We start from the raw sequence: 21,910 nt of genomic DNA on the forward strand, positions 1-21,910 counted from the left end.
GGATACAAGTTGACCAAGTTGGACCTTGCCTGAAGGAGTTGTTTTTGTTTTCCTTTTTCTATCTGAATTTAATCTTTGAATAAGGGTATCACATAATAAAGGAGGGCAGAGGACAACGTATTTCTACCCAAGTAACTAATCTGTCTATGATTTCCCTACTAAAATAATTATTTTTCAGGAAATATTTGGGATACTGGATAATTTTAAGATGTATCTTATGCGGGGACAGTAGCTGGGGAAGCTTCTGGTGTGGCAGAATCACTTTTGAGATTTTCTGGTGGGTCCGCACGTGTTGGTGGTACGTGGATGATGGCAGTAGCTTTCTTTGCAAAGGGAACACACATAGGGCTTATCTCCAAAATGGATTCTCTCATGAGCTAGCAAGTTACTATATTCACGTAAGTTGGCTGAAGGATCTTTCACACGACTGCACCTAAAAGGCTTCCCTGCCATGTGAATCTTCTGGTGCACATAGAGGTCTGATGTCTAGAAGAAACCTTAGTGACACTTGGTGCAAAACAAATGGTCTCTCACTCATGTCTTCTCTGGTGGGTGTCTAGCTGAGAGGGATACCTAAAGATCCAGGGACAGTTCTCACACCTATATGATTCTGGGGGACTATGGACTCTTTCTTGGTTTATCTCACACCTGGAAGTTCCATCATTGCTATAGTTGGTAAGGACAGGCTTAGGGCTGGCTTGATCTGTCCTGCTGAGAAACTGTGCTTCCACCTCCACAGGGACATCTTGAGAAGAGGATTATCCTAGGATCCTTCTTGGGATGTGGGGGAGCCGAGCTCTGCTCTTCTGGATTTATGCAGGTTCTTCCAAGAACCACTCCCCTCTTTAGGCTTAAGGCCATCACCTTCCTGAATAATAACCAGGGAAGGTACTTTATTGCCTCACCTGGTAATACTGACATTTATTTGATTGCATTTCACAGAAATGTTGCTGCCATCTCTATAGTCATCTCCATGTCCTGCTTGAAGGGGACTATGTTGGGGACCTTGGAAGAGTGTCCTCATGCTCTCTCCTCTTGGGGTTCCTGCTGGCATTTATTCCATAAGGGCATATTCTCAGAGAAGAGGGCTTCCTGTTCCTGCATGTGGACATGGACAAAATCAGGTGACTTCATGAAATGATCAGTCAGCTCTTCCATGAGTTTCTCCAGGTTTCTTTCACTTGAATCCCATTTCTCTCTCAAAGTGGACCTCTTCCTGCAGTATCCATTCATCATAAGCTATTCCAGGACCAATTGAGAAATAATTTCTTCCTTGCTGTGTTTTTATGGCTACAGCCACAAGTGAAATAACTTACGAAGTCTTCTTAGTTCCTGCTTTGCAAATGAGTCATTGTTGGTTTGATATAAGCTGAGGGCCCTGAAACTTTGAGTTCCCCTCTTTCCTCTGGACATCAGGTTCTTGGGTGAGTTCAAACTCTAGATGGTCTGACCCAGGACGATCACTCCTGGATGAGTCACGTCAAAAGGAGGTTCTGAGATCTAAAGCCATGCTTAGTAAGACTTCTCAGAGAGACTCAATTTCAAGGATTCAGGCTCTTCTGATTTGTATCCCTGGGAATCTCTTCTAATAACTGGGGGACATTTGAAGACTGCAAGCTCTTTCTGGGTTGACCTTCAAGGTGGTGATCCCAGGCTGAACACTGATCAGTGTGGGACCTGAAACCTGCACTGGATTCATCTGAAGGAGTTTATAGTTAACAATTACAACCCAAGAGAAAGACATGCACAGGGTGCTATGAGGTCATAGAGTAAGGTTTCTAAATCAGACTGGGATACATGAGTCTGATAAGTAGTGTTAATTAAGCCGAGTTTTGGTAGAGTTCAAATTAACTAGATAAAAAGAAAGAAGGGAAATTTTAGGTGAGGAATGACACAAAAGAACAGAGTTCAGATAATCATGACATGTTTGGGGGGAAAGGCGGTTTCCCCTTTCACTTCCTCAAGTGAAACATCTGCTTTGGAAAGGAGCAGAAAAAATAAAGGCAATATTACAAAAGGCTATACATGCGAAAATGAGTTTAAACTTTTTCTTAAAAGATATATGGATGGGGAGCAAATGTGGCTCCAACAGTTGAGCACCTGCTTCCCACATGGGAGGCCCCGGTTTCGTTTCCAGTGCCTCCTTTTAAACTCGTCATGGTAGAATTCAGACTTGCAAGTGACCATCTCACTACCCTGGATGTCTTCACGACTTCTGACTCCCCCAAACACATAGAGCTCCATGGCAACTCCACAAGCTACAGCTCCAAATCTTCTCTCTTTCAGTGGGCAAATAGCAGTCCATTGCTGGGTCCTCGGATCATAACATTCCACAGACTCAAAAAGCTTTCCATACGACCCACCACCCATGGCATAGATTTTTTTTTTCATAGCTGCATAACAGCCAATCTTCCTAACCATGGTCAAATCAGGTTGCTTTGTCCAGGTTTTAGAATAAATATCATAACATTCCATGGATATTAGTTCCTTTTCACCATCCTCTCCTCCTAAAATGTAGAGCATTCCATCTATCTCCACAATTCCAAAGTTATGTCTTGCCTCATGCATTGGCGGCAATGTAGTCCATGTATTTAAATCTGGGTCATACTTTTCTCCTGAGTTCAGTGTCTGCTTATTTTCATCTTGGCCTCCAAATACAAACAAAAATCCTTCTGCTGAGAGAACCCCGTGGTTAATTTTTGGCTTGCTTAAAGGGGCCAGTTCAATCCAAAGCTGCCTGTTAGGATCGTAAAGAGGGCACATACATCGCATCGCCGCTGTTGGTTTCCGTGAAACTCTTTCTTCTCCACCAACAGTTACAATACACTCAGAATAACCCCGGGGTTTGAAATTTGCTAGCATTGCCTCTCCTTGCTGTGGTTGGCTGAGTGGTATATTGCTGCACTCTTTGACAATTTCTCGTACTAATGGTTCATTCAGCATCTGTTCCCGTAAATAGTTGGAGTCTAACCCGGAGACCCACAGTGCTGACATAACATCCTTCATGTGGACCTTTCTTATTTCTGAATCATGTGCTATCCATCGAATTACTGCCTCGAATACATATCTTTCATTGCCAACATTTAATTTCTCAAGAGAAATCACTTCTTTAAGCTTTTGAGGATTCAGTTCTAGGAATTCTTCTGTACTGCTGACATCTCGGAAATGAGTTTCCAGGTATTCCGTAGCAAGGTAATGTACGTGATGGAGGCAGTAATGCAGTGCAAAGTCACGGATCCCAATGCAGTTCTCGGCAGCAATACAGCCTTCCAAAAACTCACAGCACAGAGTCTTAAGATCTGTTAGCAGTAGCAGATCTGCTGCCTGTACAACATCTTGGATTGTATCTTCATTTAGTCTGATCTGCCCACTGAAGATGTAATCCAGGATCTCTCTCATAACCATTACCGATATCCCTTCAAGTTCAATCTTATAAGTTGATCCATCATCTTTTGGAGGATTATAGTTTAACTTTGTCCTGATGTACGGGCTGGCCGCCGCCAAGATGTTCTTCTGCACCGGGATCTCCTCCCCGTCGAGGACCAGGTGCGCGTCGCAGAAGCGGGACTCCTCACGCAAAGAGCTGAGCGCTCGCAGCAGGCGCGCGGCGTGCAGAGGGTCCGACACGGCGCTGCCCTCGGCCAGGGCGCCGCCGCCACTGCCCTCTGCCTGCGGCGCCCCCTCCTCGGCCGGCAGATCCCGCTCGCCTACGGCGCGGAACCCCTCTCTGTTGTTTTTAAAATAAAATTTTATTGGAGTATATCATTCATGCATGAACATAACATAAACAATATGTATATATTAAAAGTTATGAATTTACAACGAACATGTCTATGATCATACAAGGTTCCCATATATCTCCCAATCACCAACATTTTGCATTGTGAATTATTTGATACAATCTATGAAAGATCATCATCAAAATATTACTACTAACTATAGCCCATATCTTACATTTGTTGTGTAGTCCCCCAACCCACCCAACTATTAATACCCTATATTATTATATATTTGTTTTTGCCCATGAGAGAATGTTCTGATTTTTCTTCTGTTAACCATAGTCCACTTTCCACCATTGCATTCCCTGTGTTGTACAACCCCATGTTTTATACAATCCATTCAAGGTGTACCCTCAGTGGCTCTCATTTTCATCACCGAGTTGTGATTATTTTCATGACTCCAAAAGGAAAAAGATGAGCATTCTTATATTTTTACTGTCAACCACAATCTTCATCCACCACCAAAGCCATTTATGCATTCTCTAGATTATTCTGCAGTTTCCTTTCAATTCACATTTACACCCACAGACTACCCCTTTCAGCAACAATCACTTTTAGAAATCAGCAGTGTTAGTTATGCTCACAGCATTTTGTTATTCTCAACTAAATTCATTTCAAAACTTTTACAATTAACCTTATTTATAATGTTAATCATCAGCTCACATTCTCAAGTCACATGAAATTTCCTAGTAAAATATACTCTTGAGTTTACCCGTGTGTTTACTCACAGTATTTAAGTTCCTATAGTGACACTATACAATATTTGACCTTTTCTATCTGACTTATTTCACGTAACATATCATTTCAGTTCATCCATGTTGTCATATGCATCCTGATTTCATTTCTTCTAACAGCTGAATAGTATGCCTTTGTATATATATTTAGCACATTTTATTTGTCCCTTTATCCACTGATGAACACTTGGGTTGATTCCAAGTTTTAGCAATTGTGAATAATATTGCTATGAACACTGTTGGGCAAATGTCAGTTCATTTCTCCTTGCTTTCAGTTCCTCTCAATATATTCCTAGTAACAGAATTGCTGGATCATACAGCAGTAAGAGGTACTGCCAAACTGTCTTCCACAGATGCTAAGCCATTCTACGTTCCCACCAACAGCGAAGGAGTGTTGCTGTTTCTCCACCTTTCTGTAACTTTAATAAGTCAATTTTTATTGATACAAATTAATTAAACATGCAATTCATCCAAAATGCACAATCAATGGTATTTGGTATAATCACATAATTTTCATCATTTCATCATTTCAATCATTATTAAAACATTTACTTTATTTCAATAATAATAATAATGAACAAAAAACAGACAAACAAACCAGACGATTCTTCACCTATCTGTTCATGTTTTGCGTGCTGTACATAGCTGCCATTTCTCACTATTCTTGCACAGCTTTTCCCTCATTTATTACATGGTTTTATTGAGATATATCCATACATCATATGATCTATCCAAAGTGTAATATTTTATAATTACAATGTTTTGCATTCATCACCGCAAAAATTCGGGAATAATTTCATTATTTCAAAAATAAAAACTCTACACTACTTAGCATTCCTTCCCCAACTCTACATAAAAAGTAATCTAAGTTCATCTTTATAAATTGATTTATATTTACATTTTATATACATGGAATCATACAATATGTAGCACTTTGTGTCTGCTTTTTCCACTTAGCATAATGTTTTTGTCTGATATTAACATTTTGCAGTATTAACATAAATTTACTCAGCATCAAAGAAAGACATCTTATATATGCAATTTTACCCATATTCATATTTCATATGTGGTTTTACTATGCTATGTGGTCCCTGCCATTTTTTTTTTTAGCTTTCCTTTAGTAATATACATGTCCTTAGACTTTGCTGTTGAACCACTTTCATACCGACATAATAGTAGTGATATCTATCAAGAAAAGATTCTGGATTTTGTTGAATGCCTAGTTACAAACATGATGTTGGGCTTTCAACTTTTCATCTCCAATGAATAACACACATTCTTTTTACCAATTCTGCACAAGTTAACCCTCAGTTTTCCATTCTCTGAATTCAGTATAGTTTCTGGCAACCCATACTCAATTTAGGAACTCCATGAGATTAACCAATATATTTAGTTCATAGTGCAATCTGTCCTTGTGTCGGTCTTGCTTCATTCAACATAAAGTCTTCCAGGTCCATAAATGTTGTCATATGCTTCATGATCTCATTTCTACTTATAGCTGTGTAACATTCCATTGTGTGTATTTTATCCATTCATCCATTGATGGACTCCTGGTTGTTTCCAACTTTTGGCAATTGTGAATAACACCACAAAGAACGTTAGTATGCAGATGTCTGTTTATGTCACTGCTCTCAGTTCTTCTGGTTCTATATCCAGTACTTGTATTGCTGGATCACATGGCAAATATACATTTTACTTCATTAGGAACTGCCAAATAGTCCTCCACAGCAGCTGTACCATTCTATATTCCCAACAACACTGAATGAGTGTTACTATCTCTCCACATCCTCTCCAATGCTTGCTGTTCTCTGTCATTTTAATAGTCACCATTCTGATAGGTGTGAAATGATATCTCATAGTTTTGATTTAAATTTCCATAATGGCTAGTGAAGGTGAACATTATTTCATGTGTTTCTTTGCCATTTGTATTTCTTCTCTGGACAAATGTCTATTCAGAGCTTTTACCCATTTCAAAAATTTGGTCCTTAGTCTTTTTATTGTTGAGTTGTAGCATCTCTTTATATATCAAGGATATTATACCCTTATCAGACATGTGATTTCCAAATATTTTCTCCCATTAGTTTGGCTGCCCTTTCACCTTTTGGAAAAAGTCCTGTGAGATGGAAATGTGTTTAATTTTGAGGAGGTCTCATTTACTCATTTTTTTCTTTTGTTTCATGTGCTTTGGGTATAAGGTCCAAGAAAACACCACCTACCTCAAGATGTTTATCTTTATTTTCTTCTAGCAGTTTTATGGTCCTGGCTTTTGTATTTAGGCATTTGATCCATTTTGAGTTGATTCTTGTAAAAGGATTGAGATAAGTGTCCTCTTATTCTTTTGGTTATGGATATCCAGTTCTCCCAACACCTTTTGTTGAAGACACTGTTTTGTCCCATCAACATCGACTTGGTAGATTTGTCCAAAAACAGTAGGCTGTTGCAGTAAGGATTTATTTCTGGACTCTCAATTATTTCACTGATTGATGTGTCAGTCTTGCCATTATCATGCTGTTTTTAATACTGTAGTTTTATAATATGTTTCAAGGTCAAGTGGTGAAATTCCTCCCACATCATTTTTCTTTTTTAGAATGTTTTTGGCTATTCAGGTGCACTTTCCCTTCCAGATATATTTGGTATTTTCCTTTTCTATTTCTGTAATGTACTCTGGTAGAATTTTGATTGGTATTAAATTGAATCGATAAATCAGTGTGGGTAGGAATGACATCTTCACAATATTTAGTCTTCCAATCCATGAGCATGGAATGTGCACCAACTTGTTTAGGTCTTTAATGATTTCTTTTAGCATTGTTTTGTAGTTTTCTGCATATAGGCCCTGTACTTCCTTGATTAAGTTTATTCCTAAGTATTTGAGTCTTTTGTTGCTATGCAAATGAAATTTTTTCCCTGGTTTCCTCCTCAGATCATGCAATGCTAAATTAAAAAAAAAATTACTGATTTTTTGTATGTTGATCTTGTATACTGCCACTTTGCTACATTCGTTCAGTAGCTCAAGGAGCTTTGTCATAGACATTTCAGAGTTTTCTAAATATAGGATCATGTCATTTGAAAATAGTGAGAATTTTACTTCCTCTTTTCGTATTTGGATTCCTTTTTTTCTTGTCTAATTGCTCCAGCTAGAACTTCTAGCACAATGTTGAATAACAGTGATGACAGTGGGTGGGCATCCTTCTCTTGTGCCCAATATTAGAGGGAAAGCTTCCAACCTACTCCCATTGAGTACAATGTTGGCTGTGGGTTTTTCTACATTGCTTTTACCATATTGAGGAATTTTCCTTCTATTGCTATCTTTTGAAGTGTTTTCATCAAGAAAGATGCTGGATGTTATCAAATGTATTTTCTGCATGAATTGAGATGATTACATGTTTTTTTTTCTTCGATTTGTTAATGTGGTATATTATGTTGATTGATTTTCTTATGTTTAATCACCCTTGCATAAAGGAATAAATCCCACTTGATTACGATGCATAAGTCTTTTGATATGCAATGGGATTTTAGTTGGAAATATATTGTTGAGAATTTTGCATCTATGTTCATTAGAGAGATTGGTCTGTAATTTTCTTTCTTTTTTTTTCTGTAGTGGCTTTATCTGGCTTTGGTATTAGGGAGATGTTAGCTCTCTTCTTCAAGTTTTTGAAGGAGTTTAAACAGGATTAGTGTTAATTCTTCTCAAAATTCACCTGTGAATCCAAGTGGTCCTGGACATTCCCTTGGTGGGATATTTTTGATGACAGATTCAATATTTTTAAATGTGATTGGTTTGTTAAGTTCTTGTATTTCTTGTAGTGTCAATGTAGGTTGAATGTGCATTTCTAGGAATTTGTCCATTTCATCCAGACTGTCTAATTTGTTGGCATACAGTATCTCACAATGTCCTCTTATGACCCTTTTTATTTTGTGGTGTCAGTCATAACTTTAACCTTTCATAGCTGATTTTATTTATTTCCATCTTCTCCCTTTTTTGTTAGTTTAGCTAGCTAGGGATTTGTCAACTTCATTGATCTTCTTGAAGAAGCAGCTTTTGGTTTTGTTGATTTTCTCTATTTTGTTCTCAATTTCATTTACCTCCGCTCTAATCTTTATTATTTCTTTCTTTCTGCTTCCTTTGGGAGAGATTTGCTCTTCTTTTTCCCAGTTACTCCAGTTGTTCAGTTAGATCTTTGATTTTAGCTCTTCTTTTATAATATAAGTGTTTAGGGTTATAAATTTCCCTCTCAAGAGTGCCTTCACCATAAGTTTTAATAAACTGTGTTCTAATTTTCATTCATTTCAATGTTTTTACCAATTTCACTTGCAAATTCTTCTCTGACCCACTGATTATTTAGGAGTTTGTTGTTTAGCCTCTGTTCATTTGCAAATTTAACTTTTTCCTATTTATGATGATGTCCAGTTTCCCTCCTTTATGATCTGAGAAGGTGCTTTGTGTAATTTCAATCTTTTTATTTTTATTGTGAGCTGAATTGTGCTCTATCATGTGGTCTATCTTGGAGTAAGATGCACAAGCACTTGAGAATAATGTATGATCCACTGAGTTTGGGTGCAATGTTCTGTATATGTTAGATGAAGCTCATTTAATGATGTGCGTGAAGTGTTGATGTCTCCAACTGTTATTTTAGATATCTATTTCTCCCTTCAATTTAGCCAGAGTTTGCCTCAAGTATTTTCGGGTACCCTGGCTAGGTGCATAGATATGCATGACTGTAATTTCTTCCTGGTGGATTTACCTTTTTATTAATATACAATGTCCTTCTGTATCTCATAACTTTTTTGCATTTAAAGTCTGTTTTCTCTGATATTAGTGTAGCTACTTGTGCTTACATTGGTTACAATTTGTGTGCAGTATCATTTTCCAGCCTTTCACTTTCAGCTGGTTTTTATCACTAGGTTTAAGGTATCTTGCAAACAGTATTTGTGGGGTTTTTTTTTTTGTTTTTTTAGAAAAGAAATTACCATAATTTTATTCCAAAATGTTTCTTTCAGATTATAATTACTCTCCTAGATGCATCTGATGTTTTATAACTCAAAACCAATAATTTTAATATTTGGAAGCCAAAAACCAAGAAAAGATTAACTTGTGCTCAAGGACTCCAGTCTTATGATTGTAAAATTCTTTAACAAATATCCAAAACCTCCAACTTGTCCAGAGGAATCTTGTAATTTCCCAGAAGAGAGAGGGTAGGGGATTTAATTTTTGCATTATTTTATGTTCTAAATTCTAACTCTGATTTTGTTAATCACTATTTTATGTCCTGAAGTTTCTGTCCTTTTCTTCTTTCTTTTTTTTCCTTCACTTTTTAAAAATGTTACATTCAAAGAATATGAGGTCCCCATATACTCCCCACACCCCTCATTCCACTGCTCCCATATTAACAACCTCTTTCATCATTGTGGCACATTCATTGCATTTAGTGAATACATTTTGCAGCACTGCTGCACCACATGGATTATAGTTTACACTCTCCCCCAGTCCAATCAGTGTGGGTTATGGCAGGATATGTAATGTCCATCATCTGTCCCTTCAATACCATTTAGGACAACTCCAAGTCCCAAAATGCCCCCACATCTCATCTCTTCTCCCCTCTCCCTGCCCTCAGCAATTACCATGGCCACTTTCTCCAGATCAATGCTACAGTTTCTTCCATTACTGGTTACAATAGTTCTATAGTAGAATACCAGTAACTACACTCTAATCCATACTCTATTCCTCCAGCCTGTGGATCCTGGGATGGTTATGACCACTCCCCCTCTATATCAAGAGGGGACTTAGATTCCACATGGATGATGCATGCAAATCTCCTGCTTGCAGTTGTAGGCACTCTTGGATCCCTGGTGTGGTGGTTAACCTTCTTCACCTCCCTGTTAGCTGGCCAGGGTAAGTCCAATAAACCAGAGGGTATGAGTTGCAAGTTTTCTGAGGCTCAGGGCCTGGCTGTCTCATGGACTGTCCAGGGATTCAGATCTCCTGAGTATACACCAACCCCAGTGCCAACCACAGGTCCAGTAAAAGTAACAGAAGAGGCACGTGTAGAAAGGTCATATCTGAGTCCCACTCCATCACACTCAGGAACACAAACTCCAAAGTAGGACCAACTGGCATGGTACTGAAATCCAGAGCCATCTGCCATGACTGTGGAACCTGTGGGTCTCTGTAGCCCTCAGGAGAATCAGTACCTGGGCTTCTATCTACTTTGGCTGTCTCTGGGATGCTGCTGATGTGTGCATAAGCATTACCCCTCTAATGACCTCCTGACTCTTTTTTGGAGACTCATAGCCATATAAACTCTTTTGCCTTTTCCATTTCCCCTTTTTATCCAAAGTCATAAAGCAGTGTTTAACACCTGATAATACATGTAGGCTGAGATATTCTGCTGGTTTGAGTTCACCCTTTTATTCAAGGTCTTTTTCTAGTTACATCATCAGCTGGTGCTTGGTAGTAATCCCTTGGTGCCAGGGAGGCTCATACTCAGGAGTCAGGTCCCATGCTGGGGGGAAGGTAATGCATTTACATGCTGAGTTTGGCTTAGAGAGTGACCACATTTGAGCAACATGGAGGCTTTCAGGAGTTAACTCTTAGGCACCTGCAGCTCTAGGCCTACTTCATATTTCAGGCTCACAGGCTCATAATCATATCCATCAGTATCAAGGACTCATTGTTGAATCATCCATCTTTATTGGTCTTTGCCATTGTACTTGGGGGATTGTTGCTGTTCCATTGGGGAATGTGATAGAGCTCACCTGGCTAGGAACTCAGCACTCCCTCAGTTGTCATTTTTAACTGAAACTACTATGAAAATACCCAACCATTTATATGCCCTCTGTTTACGTGCCCTGGAGAACTCCCTCCCAGCAATGTGTGCCCTATCAATAACACCCCACACCAGTGTTCCTCCCCTGCCATAGTGGAACCACTATGTGACCTGAAACTTCTTCAAAAATGAAACCTAATATATTGTCAGGTTCCATTAATAGTAAGATGGAATATAGTGATGGGTTTAAAGGTTAGATATAGAACACATAGTAATTTAGAAAATTTAAATAAAGAAAAAATAAATTGGGGTATCAGAAAATGAAAAAATGAAAAAGCTTTGTTTCTGATGTTTTGCCTTTCATCACTGCTATGGGTGTTGCCCTGTATGTACAGTGGCAAGGCAATTTCGTCCATTTCTTCCTCAGTGTCTACATCCCTTCCTTTTCTTTTTTTCTACTTATTAAGTTTGTCTTCATAAAAGTTTTAGATCACAGTAATTCACATATATAATATACAGTACTCCCACATACCCAACATCAAACACTTTGTCCATTCCCCGGCAATGATCTTTATACATGTTCATATTATATTTGCTATAGCTGATGTACAGATATTAAAACAATAGCTTTCAAACATGGTTCCATTTGGGTTTACATTATGGTTTATATTTTAGACTATACAATTTTCTAAAATTTTAGTTATCTTATGTTTTGCGTTATGGTTTACATTTTAGCCTATAGACTTAAATACATTTTTGGTGTAATTTAACATGCCCTATATCCATCATTGTATGATCTTGTGGAACACTTGCATTGTCCCACAGTTACACTGATTCCATCTATTCAATATCTCTTTATCCCTCCCCTCAGGGCCCACAGTGACAATCAATCTTCATTACTTGAGGAACCATATTCAGAAATACTTGCAACAATGTTGAGGGCATGACATACTCGACTGCCCTAACCCATTGGGAGCCACCAATTCTCTTGAGAGATACAATTCCCTCTGTTTGAGAACATCAGTCCTCCCCAGGATGTGTATACCTTCACTCTCATTGTATGGGTCTCCACCCAATGATATAACACACTCTGACAAAATGAGCACTCACACACTCCCTAGAAGCCTGCCCTGTGTCAGATGCCCCCACTTAAGCATCTTAAACAGGTAACAATCCTTATTATATTTTTAGAGAGTTTTCTCTACATTATAATTTAGTCACATTCCTGACTATCTCCTATGTTCAAATGACCCCCAACAATCTCCCCAATTTCTTGGGCCATCTGACCCTTCCTCCCATCCCTAGCCCCTTTCAAACCCACAAAGCCCTACCTCAAGGTATCCCTATGCTCCCGTTTTATCCCTTCACTGTACAAATACTTGCCCCCAGCTTATCATAGATTTCACCCATGTCGGTGTCAGCTCGCAACCTTCCTCTACTACCCAACTTCCTTTAAGTCTATCATCCAGCCTCTAGCTCTCTGAGACAGCTTGGTTTACTTATTTCATATCAGAGAGTTCATGTAGTATTTGTCCTTCAATGTCTGGGTTGCTTCACTTAGCATAAGGTTCTCAAGATTCATCCATGTTACTACATGTGTTTGTACTGATGCCTTTTATGTTTGGTCCGTACCTCAATGCTTGAGCAAGTACTTCTAAGACTACGCTAAATAGAAGAGGTGATATTGAGCATCCTTGTCTTGTTCCAGACCTTAGAGGGAAAACTTTTAGGATTTCACTATTATAAATTTTGTTAGCTGTGAATTTTTTCATACATACACTTTATCGTGTTCAGAAAGTTTCCTTCTATTCCAATTTTTTGCAGTGCTTTTATCAAGAACTGTATTTTGTCAAATGCTTTTTCTGTATCTATAGATATGATCATGTGATTTTTTTCCCTTCAGTCTGCTTATATGGTGTTACATTCATTGATTTTCTTATGTTGAACCATCCTTGCACACCAGAAATGAATGCCACTTAGTCATGGTGTATAATTTGTTTAATGTACTGTTGAATATGATTAGCAAGTACTTTTTTGAGGAATTCCGTGTCTAGGTTCATTAGAGAGAGTCTGAATTTTCCTTTCTTGTGGTGTCTTTGTTTGGCTTTGGTACTAGAATAATGTTGGCATTATAGAATGAGTTAGGCACTGTTCCTTCTGTTTCAATTTTCTGGAAGAGCTGAAGCAAGACTAGTGTTAGTTCTTTCTGGAATGTTTGGTACAATTCACCTGTGAATCTGTCTGGCCCAGGGCTCTTCTTGGTTGGGAGGTTTTAATGACTGATTCTATCTCTTTACTTGTGCTTGGTTTCTTGAGATCATCAATTTCTTTTTTCATCAATGTAGGTTGCTTATGTGTTTGTAAAATTTGTCCATTTCTTCTAAATTTTCCTTCTTGTTTGAATATAGTTTTTAAAAATATCCACTTATGATAGTCTTTATTTCTGTGGTGTCAGTGATATCTCCTTTCTCATTTCTTATTTTGCTTAGTTGCATCTTCTTGCTCTTTTTCTTTGTTACTCTAGCTAATGGTTTGTCAATTTATCGATCTTCTCAAAGAACCAGCTCCTCATTTTATTTTTTCAAGTTCTTTCTTATTTTCTATTTCATTTACTTCTGCTCTCATCTTTTTTCTTTCTTTCTTTCTTCTTCCTTTGGGTTTAGCTTGTTATTTTGTAACTAATTCCTCCAAGTCTGCAGTTAGGTCTTCAATTTTAGCTCTTTCCTCTTTTCTGATGTATGAATTTATGGCTATAAATTTCCCTCTCAGTACTGGTTTTTCTGTTTCCCATATTTTTTGATAAGTTGTCTTATCATTTTCATTAATTTCAAGGTAGTTATTAAATTCTTCTGAAATTTCCTCCTTGACCCACAGATTTTCTAAGAGTGTGTTGTTTAACTTCCACATCTTGTTGCCAAATTTCAGTCTCTGGCCCTTGCAGATTTCCAGCTTCATTCCACTGTAGTCAGAGAAATTACTTTTTATGATTTCAATCTTTCTGAATTCATTGAGACTTTTTCTGTGGCCCAGCATGTGGTCTGTCTTGGAGAATGATCCATGGACACTTGAGAAGAATGTATATCCTTCTATATATATATTTATATAGAGAGCAGAAATAAAAATATATATTATTTGGGTGTAATGTTCTGTATATGTCTATTGGGTCCAACTCCTCTAATATATTGTTCAAAGTCCTTGTTTCTTTATTGATTCTCTTTTGAGATGTTCTGTCTAAAATTGATGGTCCCCCACTATAATTGTAGAGACATCTATTCCTTCACTTAGTTTTCCCAGTGTTTGCCTCACATATTTGGAGGCACCCTTGTTGGGAGCCTAAATGTTTATAATTGTTCATTCTTTTTGAAAGATTATCCCTTTCACTAATATGTAATGTCTATCTTTGTCTCTCACAATTGTTTTACAATTAAAGTCTATTTGTCTGATATTATTATAGCTACTCCTGCCTTTTCTTGGTTATTGTTTACTTGTAAGATTGTTTTCCAGCCATTCACACTCAACCTCCCTGAATCCTTGGGTCTAAGATGAATGTGTTTCTTGTAGACTGCATATAGATGGGTCACATTTCCTTATCCAATCTTTCAGGCTGAGTCTCTTGACAGGTGAGTTTAATCCACTGACATTGTTATTAATTTCAAGGAACTACTTTTATTAACCATATTTTATTTGGATTTGTGTTTGTCATATTTTGTTTGACTTTTTCTTCTTTTTGTCTCTTTTGTTGCTCTTACACTGTCATCCAACCCTGTCTCTCTTGTTTTTTTCTTTCTTCCTGCACAACTCCCTTTAGTATTTTTTGAAGAGCATATTCTTATTGGCATACTCTCTTAGTTTCTGTTTTTTTTTTAATATTTATTTTTTATTTATCTCCCCCCTGCCATTGTCTGCTCTCTGTGTCCATTTGCTGTGTGTTTTTCTTCTGTGACCACTTCTATCTTTAACAGCGGCACCAGGAATTTGTATTTCTTATTTGTTGCATCATCTTGCTGTGTCAGCTCTCCATGTGTGCAGTGCCATTCTGGGCAGACTGCACATTCTTTCGCACTGGATGACTTTCCTTGTGGGGTTTGCATGTGGGGCTCCCCTATGCAGGGGACACCCCTGCGTGGCATGGCACTCCTTGTGCACATCAGCACTGCAATGGGCAAGATCCACACGGGCCAAGAAGGCCCAGGGTTTGAACCATAGACCCCCTATGTGATAGGCAAATGCCCTATCCATTGGTCCAAGTCTGCTTCCCCCATAGTTTCTGTTTATCTGTGAATATTTTGAACTCTCTATGATTTTTGAATGCTAACTTTGCTGGATAGAGTATTCTTGTTTCAAATTTTTTTTCTTTTAGTACCTTGACTATGTCATACCACTGCCTTCTTTCCTCCATGGTTTCAGATGAGAAATCAGCACTTAATCTTATGGAGCCTCCTTTGTATGTGATGGTTCTCTTTTCTTTTGCTGCATTTAGTATTTATCCTTTCTCTTCAGCATTAGATAATTTGACAAGTATATGTCTTGGGGCAGACCTGTTGGGATTTATGCCGTTTGGGGTGCATTATGCTCCCTGGACATGTACATCCATCTCCCTCAATAGGTTTGGGAAGTTTTCAGCCATTATTTCCTCCAACACCCCTTTCTCTTCTGTTCACCTTTTGGGATGCCTATAATGCATATGTCTGTGCATTTTGCACTGTCATTCAGGTCCCTAAGTCTCTGCTGGATTTTTTTCTATCTTTTTATCGATCAGTTCTACTATCAGTTTGATTTCAGATATACTGTCTTCCACTTCATTAATTCTTTCCTCTGCCTCTTCAAGTCTGCTGTTATTTGTTGAGAGTATATTTTTTATTTCTTGAATTGTGTTGTTCATCAACATCATATCCGTTATCGTTTTGTGTATGATTGCAATTTCTTCTGTATTCTTTCCAAGTGTTTTCTTCACATTCTTAGTCTCTGTCTTCATTTCATCAAATTGGTCCCTAATATATGTTTTGAAAGCTTTAATTACTTGTTCGATGTTCTGCTCCTCTTCCTGGTGTTTAGTTTGTTCATTGGATTGGGGCATGTTTTCCTGATTATTGGTTTGGTTTGTAGTTTTTTGTTGCCGTCTGGTCATCATTTTATCTTGATGGGTTTAATCAGTTGCTTAGCTTCTTTGTCTACTTTGGGGTTTAATTAGTTGTTTTTGCATGCATGTTAAGGCTCCTCTTGTCACTTTGTTCTTCTTATTCTCTTCCTCTGTTGTTGGCTAAGTTCACTTGAAGGAAAATATCAGGGCTAGAGAAAGCAAAAGGAGTAAGAAAAGAAAATGAATAACAGTAATATTGACAGTAAATATTAACAGAGTAATCATGTGAGATCTAGGAGAATGGGTATTAGACTCATGTGAGCTCTGTAGAGTTACAACAGTAAGAAAAGTAGAGTGTCTATAATGAGACAGTAAACTGAATATAGGGATTAAAAGGCCAATGTGTTTAGGAGAGAAGGAAAGAGAAAAGAAAGGACAATGATATGAAAAGTGAATATAAGACAGAAAACAGAACAAAGGTATTAGAAATAAAAAGTCAGAAAAATTGGGGCCAAAAAAGAAAGGTGGAATGTAAGAGAAACAATAAATGATGGAGGATAGAAAGATGTAAAGTAGAGGAGATAATGTTGGTGGCCAAAATCAATGCACACAGAAAAGGGGAAATGTAGGATGAGGAAATACAGCAAATGTGAAGGGCTCCCCACAGCACCCAATATAAAAAAATTTTTTTTTAAATTAAAAAGAAGAGAAAGAAGGAAAGAAAAATAAGGGGACAAAAGGATGGGAAAGCAAGCAAGGAAAAGAAAAAGAGAAAAAAGAGGGAGGAAAGGGTCTTGGGTGGATAAAGAGGAAGGAGAAACAAGAAGACAAACCAATGAAATACCAGACAAAGTTTCAAGCAAGGGATCATCTTTGCAGTTAAATAAAATGCTTAGGAATCTGACATTCCCCCTTTCTCCCTTCCTCACTTTCCTCTCTCCCAGGGCAGCAGGAAATCTGCATGAGGGGTCTGGTAGGAGATTCAAGTGGGTCCTTGGTGAAACAGCTCAGCACAGTAAACAATGACTCTTAATTTCCAGAGAGACAGCACCTACACTTCACCAGGAACCCCAAGTATGATATTGGAAACTTAGAAAGCACCTCCTACAGTCCCTCTCCCTTAGGTGTGTTACAGGAGTGCTGGTTGATTTTCTGACTCCATCTTCTCCCAGACCAAATTTCCTATCCAAGGGTGTTTAGGTAAATTGGGCTTTCTCAGCAGATTTGCCACTCTTTTCTTCCCAGGCTCTCCCCCAGACAGCTGATATGCTCCTCCAAGTGCAAAAAAAAAAAAAAAAAACAATGGTTGGGACCAGAAAATTCAACCCACACTCATTTGGGTCCTCTGCACATCCCACCAAATCCCTCCCACTCACAGAGTCAGTCCACACCCAGAGGGCTAGGGTAATCCTGGACCTCTGGGAGTGCTGGATTCGAGAAAGGGAAGTCCAAGATATTGCAGACTCAGGGTATGTAGTGGACACGGACCTGGGGACCATGCATCTGAGGATCTCGGGACTTGGGGATGTTACCACACAACCAACAGTTTTCAGGGAACATTGCAGCTGCCAGCCCTAAGGGAAAGGGTCCCACCTCCCCACAACTTCCAACCTCTGTGCTAGTAAATGGCAATTCTACCTTTAGCATGCACTACTTCTGTCACAGTCTCTCCAAATTGACATCCATACACCTCCTTCCTTGCAAACCCCTGAAACAGCCCACTCTGGCAAGATTACAACTCTACTTAGCCACTTCTTTGCAGGAGAGATTATGAAATGCACTCACTCAGATGACATCTTGCCCTGCCTCATAAACAGCACTTGGATGAGTTTTTTAAAAATCTATTCTGTCAACCTGCATTACATCCAGTATCCATGTGGAATCTGAGCCTCCTCTTGACATAGAGGTGCAACGGACACAACCAATCCAAGGTCCACAGAGAAAAGGTGGCATTGGAGTGGGAAAAGTGGACATGGTGGCTGATGGGTATGGGGAATGGCAGGAAGAGATGAGATGTGGAGGCGCCTTTGGGACTTAGAGTTGAACTGGATGGTGCTTCAGGGGCAATCACCAGACATTGTAAATCCTCCCAGGGCCCACTGGATGGAATGTGGGAGAGTATGGGCCATGATGTGGCCCATTGACCATGAGGTGCAGAGATGCCCAGAGATGTACTTACCAAATGCAATGGATGTGTCATGATAATGGGAGTGAGTGTTGCTGCTGGGGGGAGGAGTGGTGGTGTGGGGGTGGTGGGGTTGAATGGGACCTCATATTTTTTTTAATGTAATATTTTTACAAAATCAATTTAAAAAAAAAGTAAGTACATTATTTACATCCATCATTTTATTTTTTGGTTTTCATGTCATGTCTTGTTTTTGTTTGTGTCTTTACTCATTTGATTACCCTTTCTGCTATTTTTTCTTCTATAGTCACTTTCAAGCCTCTCTCTTCTGTCTTTTACTTTCAGGTTGTAAGACTTCCTTTAACATTTTCTGCAATGTTGGACTCTTTTTTACAATTTTCTCAGTTTCTGTTTATTTGTGAATGTTTTAAAGTCACCTTCATATTTGACAGACAATTTTGCTGGATAAAGAATTCTTGGCTGGCAATTTTTTTCTTTAAGTATCCTAATTTTATCATCCGCTGCCTTCTTGCCAACATGGTTTCTGATGAGAAATCCACACTACATCTTACTGGATATCCCATGTATGTGATGGTTTGCTTTTACTTGCTGCCCTCAGATTTCTGTCTTCATCCTTGATGTTTGGCATTCTGCATAATATATGTCCTTGAATATGTCTATAAACATTTATTCTGGTTGGGACATATTGCACTTCATTTTCATTTAAGTTCATTTCTTTCATAAGATTTGGGAAATTTTCAGCTATAATTTACTCAAATACTCTTTCTGCCTATTTTCCCTTACCTTCTATTCTGGAACTCCTGACACATATGTTGTATTTTGTGCCATCATTCAACTCCCTGTATACCTGCTCTCCTTTTTTCATTATTTTCTCTCTTTGTTGTTTACTTTCTTCAATTTCAGCTGTTCTGTCTTCTGAATAACTTACTCTTTTTTCTGTCACTTTTAGGTCCTTGTTGTATGCCTATAATGTGTTTTTTACCACATCTTTTGTGTCTTTCATTCCCATGAGTTCTCTCACTTTTTTATTCAGGTTTTCAAAGTCTTATTTGTGCTTTTCCAGTGTCTTCTTATGTTAATGTTCTTTGTCTCTTTAGCCATATTACCTTTCAACTCATTAATTTGATTTTGGGAATTTGTGTGCATCTCATTTATTAGTTGCCTTAAATCCTACATCTCTTCTGTGGCTTTGACATATTCCTTTTCTTGGGCCACTTTTTACACTTTCTTAGTAGGGCTTAATATTTTTTGCTGATATCACCATCAGGATGGTGAGTTTACTCAGATGCTCTATTTCTCTCTTATTCACATGGTTTTAGTGGCAGGAGACTTTGTGTTACTGCTGTTCTTTAATTCTTAGTTCAACCTGTTCTGGGTCTTTAGGATTCTCCTGATCAGTTGCTCAAATCTGGGCCTTAGATCCAATAATTGATGGTTGATCCACTTCCTAGGGTCTTGATGAGGAGAAACGTAAAGGCCAGAAAAAGCCTCTATTATTTACATTTTATTTTCTTTTGTGTACTTCTTTGTTCTACCAGCAGATGATGCTCATTGGCAGGACTCTCCATTCAATGCCTGGTCAGAGGGTGTTTTCTGCAACAAGAACCAGATCAAAGTGGCAGAGGTTCCTGGCTGGAGTCTAAGAGCCTCATAATTCAACTTCCTCAGAGGCAGTTCTTTAACCTTTACTGGCAGCCTCCCCCCTTTCCTGGGTAGGAAGTAATTCCATCCCCCTCTGCATCCTCAACAGTTAGTCCTGGTCAGTAGAGAGGGATATTAGGAAGGTTGTATCTCTTTATAACCTTGCTGGTTATCAAGGTAAACTATGGTGGCCCCACTTGGTCTGGAAAGTCATGGCACACAACAGACCAAATCTGTGGATCAAAAATTGAGTCAGCCTTAAGCTGTACTTCTTTCTCTCCCTTTTCCTGGGGAGGCATATCCCAGAGGCCCCCTTTGTCTTTAGCTGCAATCCCCAAGGCCTGAGAATTCAAAAGTGTCTGTAGCATGGGGGAAGGTGATAGCATTTGCAGCTGCAGCTTTTGACTCACAGTTTTGCCATTGTGATTCTTTTCCTTTGACCCTCTTTCCTCTGGGCAGTGTCCAGTCATTCTCTGGTGTCCTAAACCCTAGAAGATTTTTTTCCAGGCCATTTCTGCCAGTACTTTAGTTATTTTTCTGGGAGAAGAGAAAGTCATGTGTCTTTCTAATCTGCCATCTTCCTGAAAGTCTCCATTCTTTAAACTAGGACCATTCTGTAAGATGTGAAATGGTATCACATTGTAGTTTTGATCTGCATTTCTCTAGTAGCTAGTGATATTGAACAATTTTCATATGCTTTTTGGCCATTTATATTTCTTTTTTGAGAAATGTCTATTTACATCTTTTGCCCATTTATCAATCAGGTTGCTTGTATTTTAAAATTTGAGTTGCATGAACTCTTTATATAGCATGATATCAAACCCTTATCAGATATGTGATTTCCAAATACATTCTGCCATTGAGCAGGCTGGATTTTTACTTTCCTGATGAAGTCTTTTGAAGAAAAATATTTTACTTTGAAGAGGTCACATTTATCTATTTTTCTTTTGTTGCTCATGCTTTTGGTGTAAGGTTTAAGAGAGTTTCTTCTACCACATGATTGTTTTAACAAATCAATTTTATTGATACATATTAATGAAGCATAAATCCATGCAAGGTGTTCAATCGATGGGATTTGGTGTAAACTCATATTTGTGCATTCATCACAACTACCATTCTTAGAGCACTTATATTATTCCAATAATAAAAAGAAAAAGAAAAAAATCATCACCTCTCAATATTCCTGTGCTTCCTCTGCCATACATAGCTGCTATTCTTTTTCCTTCTCTTCTGTATACCTGTATTTATATTTTGTGAAAACTGTTTTATATATGCAATATCACTCATATTCATGGTTTACATGAGGTTTTACTATCATATACAGTATCATGTGACAGTCCTTAGCTTTCCTTCTAATAGTATACATGACCTTAGACTTTCCCAACAGAAGCCTACAGTTTTTAGAGAATGCATGATCCTGCTGACACCTTCATCTGAGACTCCACCCTCCAAATAAATTCTGTTGATTAAGTCAACCAGTTAGTGATGCTTTGTTACTGAAGTGCTGGCAAATTAAAACATCATCCTTTTTTGGACTACCTATGGCCAGAATATTGCAAATTTTTTTTCTAAAATAAAATTGAACTGCTCTGTGGGCCCAATTGCTAGGGAGCTTCTTTCCATGCTTCTGTGTTCTCCTGCCTCTAGACTTTGGGACCTCCCTCTGCCAGCCTTTGGGGATTCTGTTTTCCTGCAGTCCTCTCTCTCTCTCATAGTAGAATTAATATGGTGGTTTCTTTTTCCTCTGTCTCTGTCTCTCTCTTTCT

At 38.4% G+C, this 21,910-nt stretch overlaps 1 pseudogene; it reads right to left on the reverse strand.

Moving 5' to 3' along the window:
* Positions 1-215: 215 nt before the first annotated feature.
* Positions 216-11,856, reverse strand: LOC105745505 (gigaxonin pseudogene; annotated as a pseudogene).
* Between the last annotated feature and the right edge of the window lie 10,054 nt (positions 11,857-21,910).

The sequence above is a fragment of the Dasypus novemcinctus genome, chromosome 21 (genome assembly GCF_030445035.2).
Source record: "Dasypus novemcinctus isolate mDasNov1 chromosome 21, mDasNov1.1.hap2, whole genome shotgun sequence".
Classification (NCBI taxonomy): domain Eukaryota; kingdom Metazoa; phylum Chordata; class Mammalia; order Cingulata; family Dasypodidae; genus Dasypus; species Dasypus novemcinctus.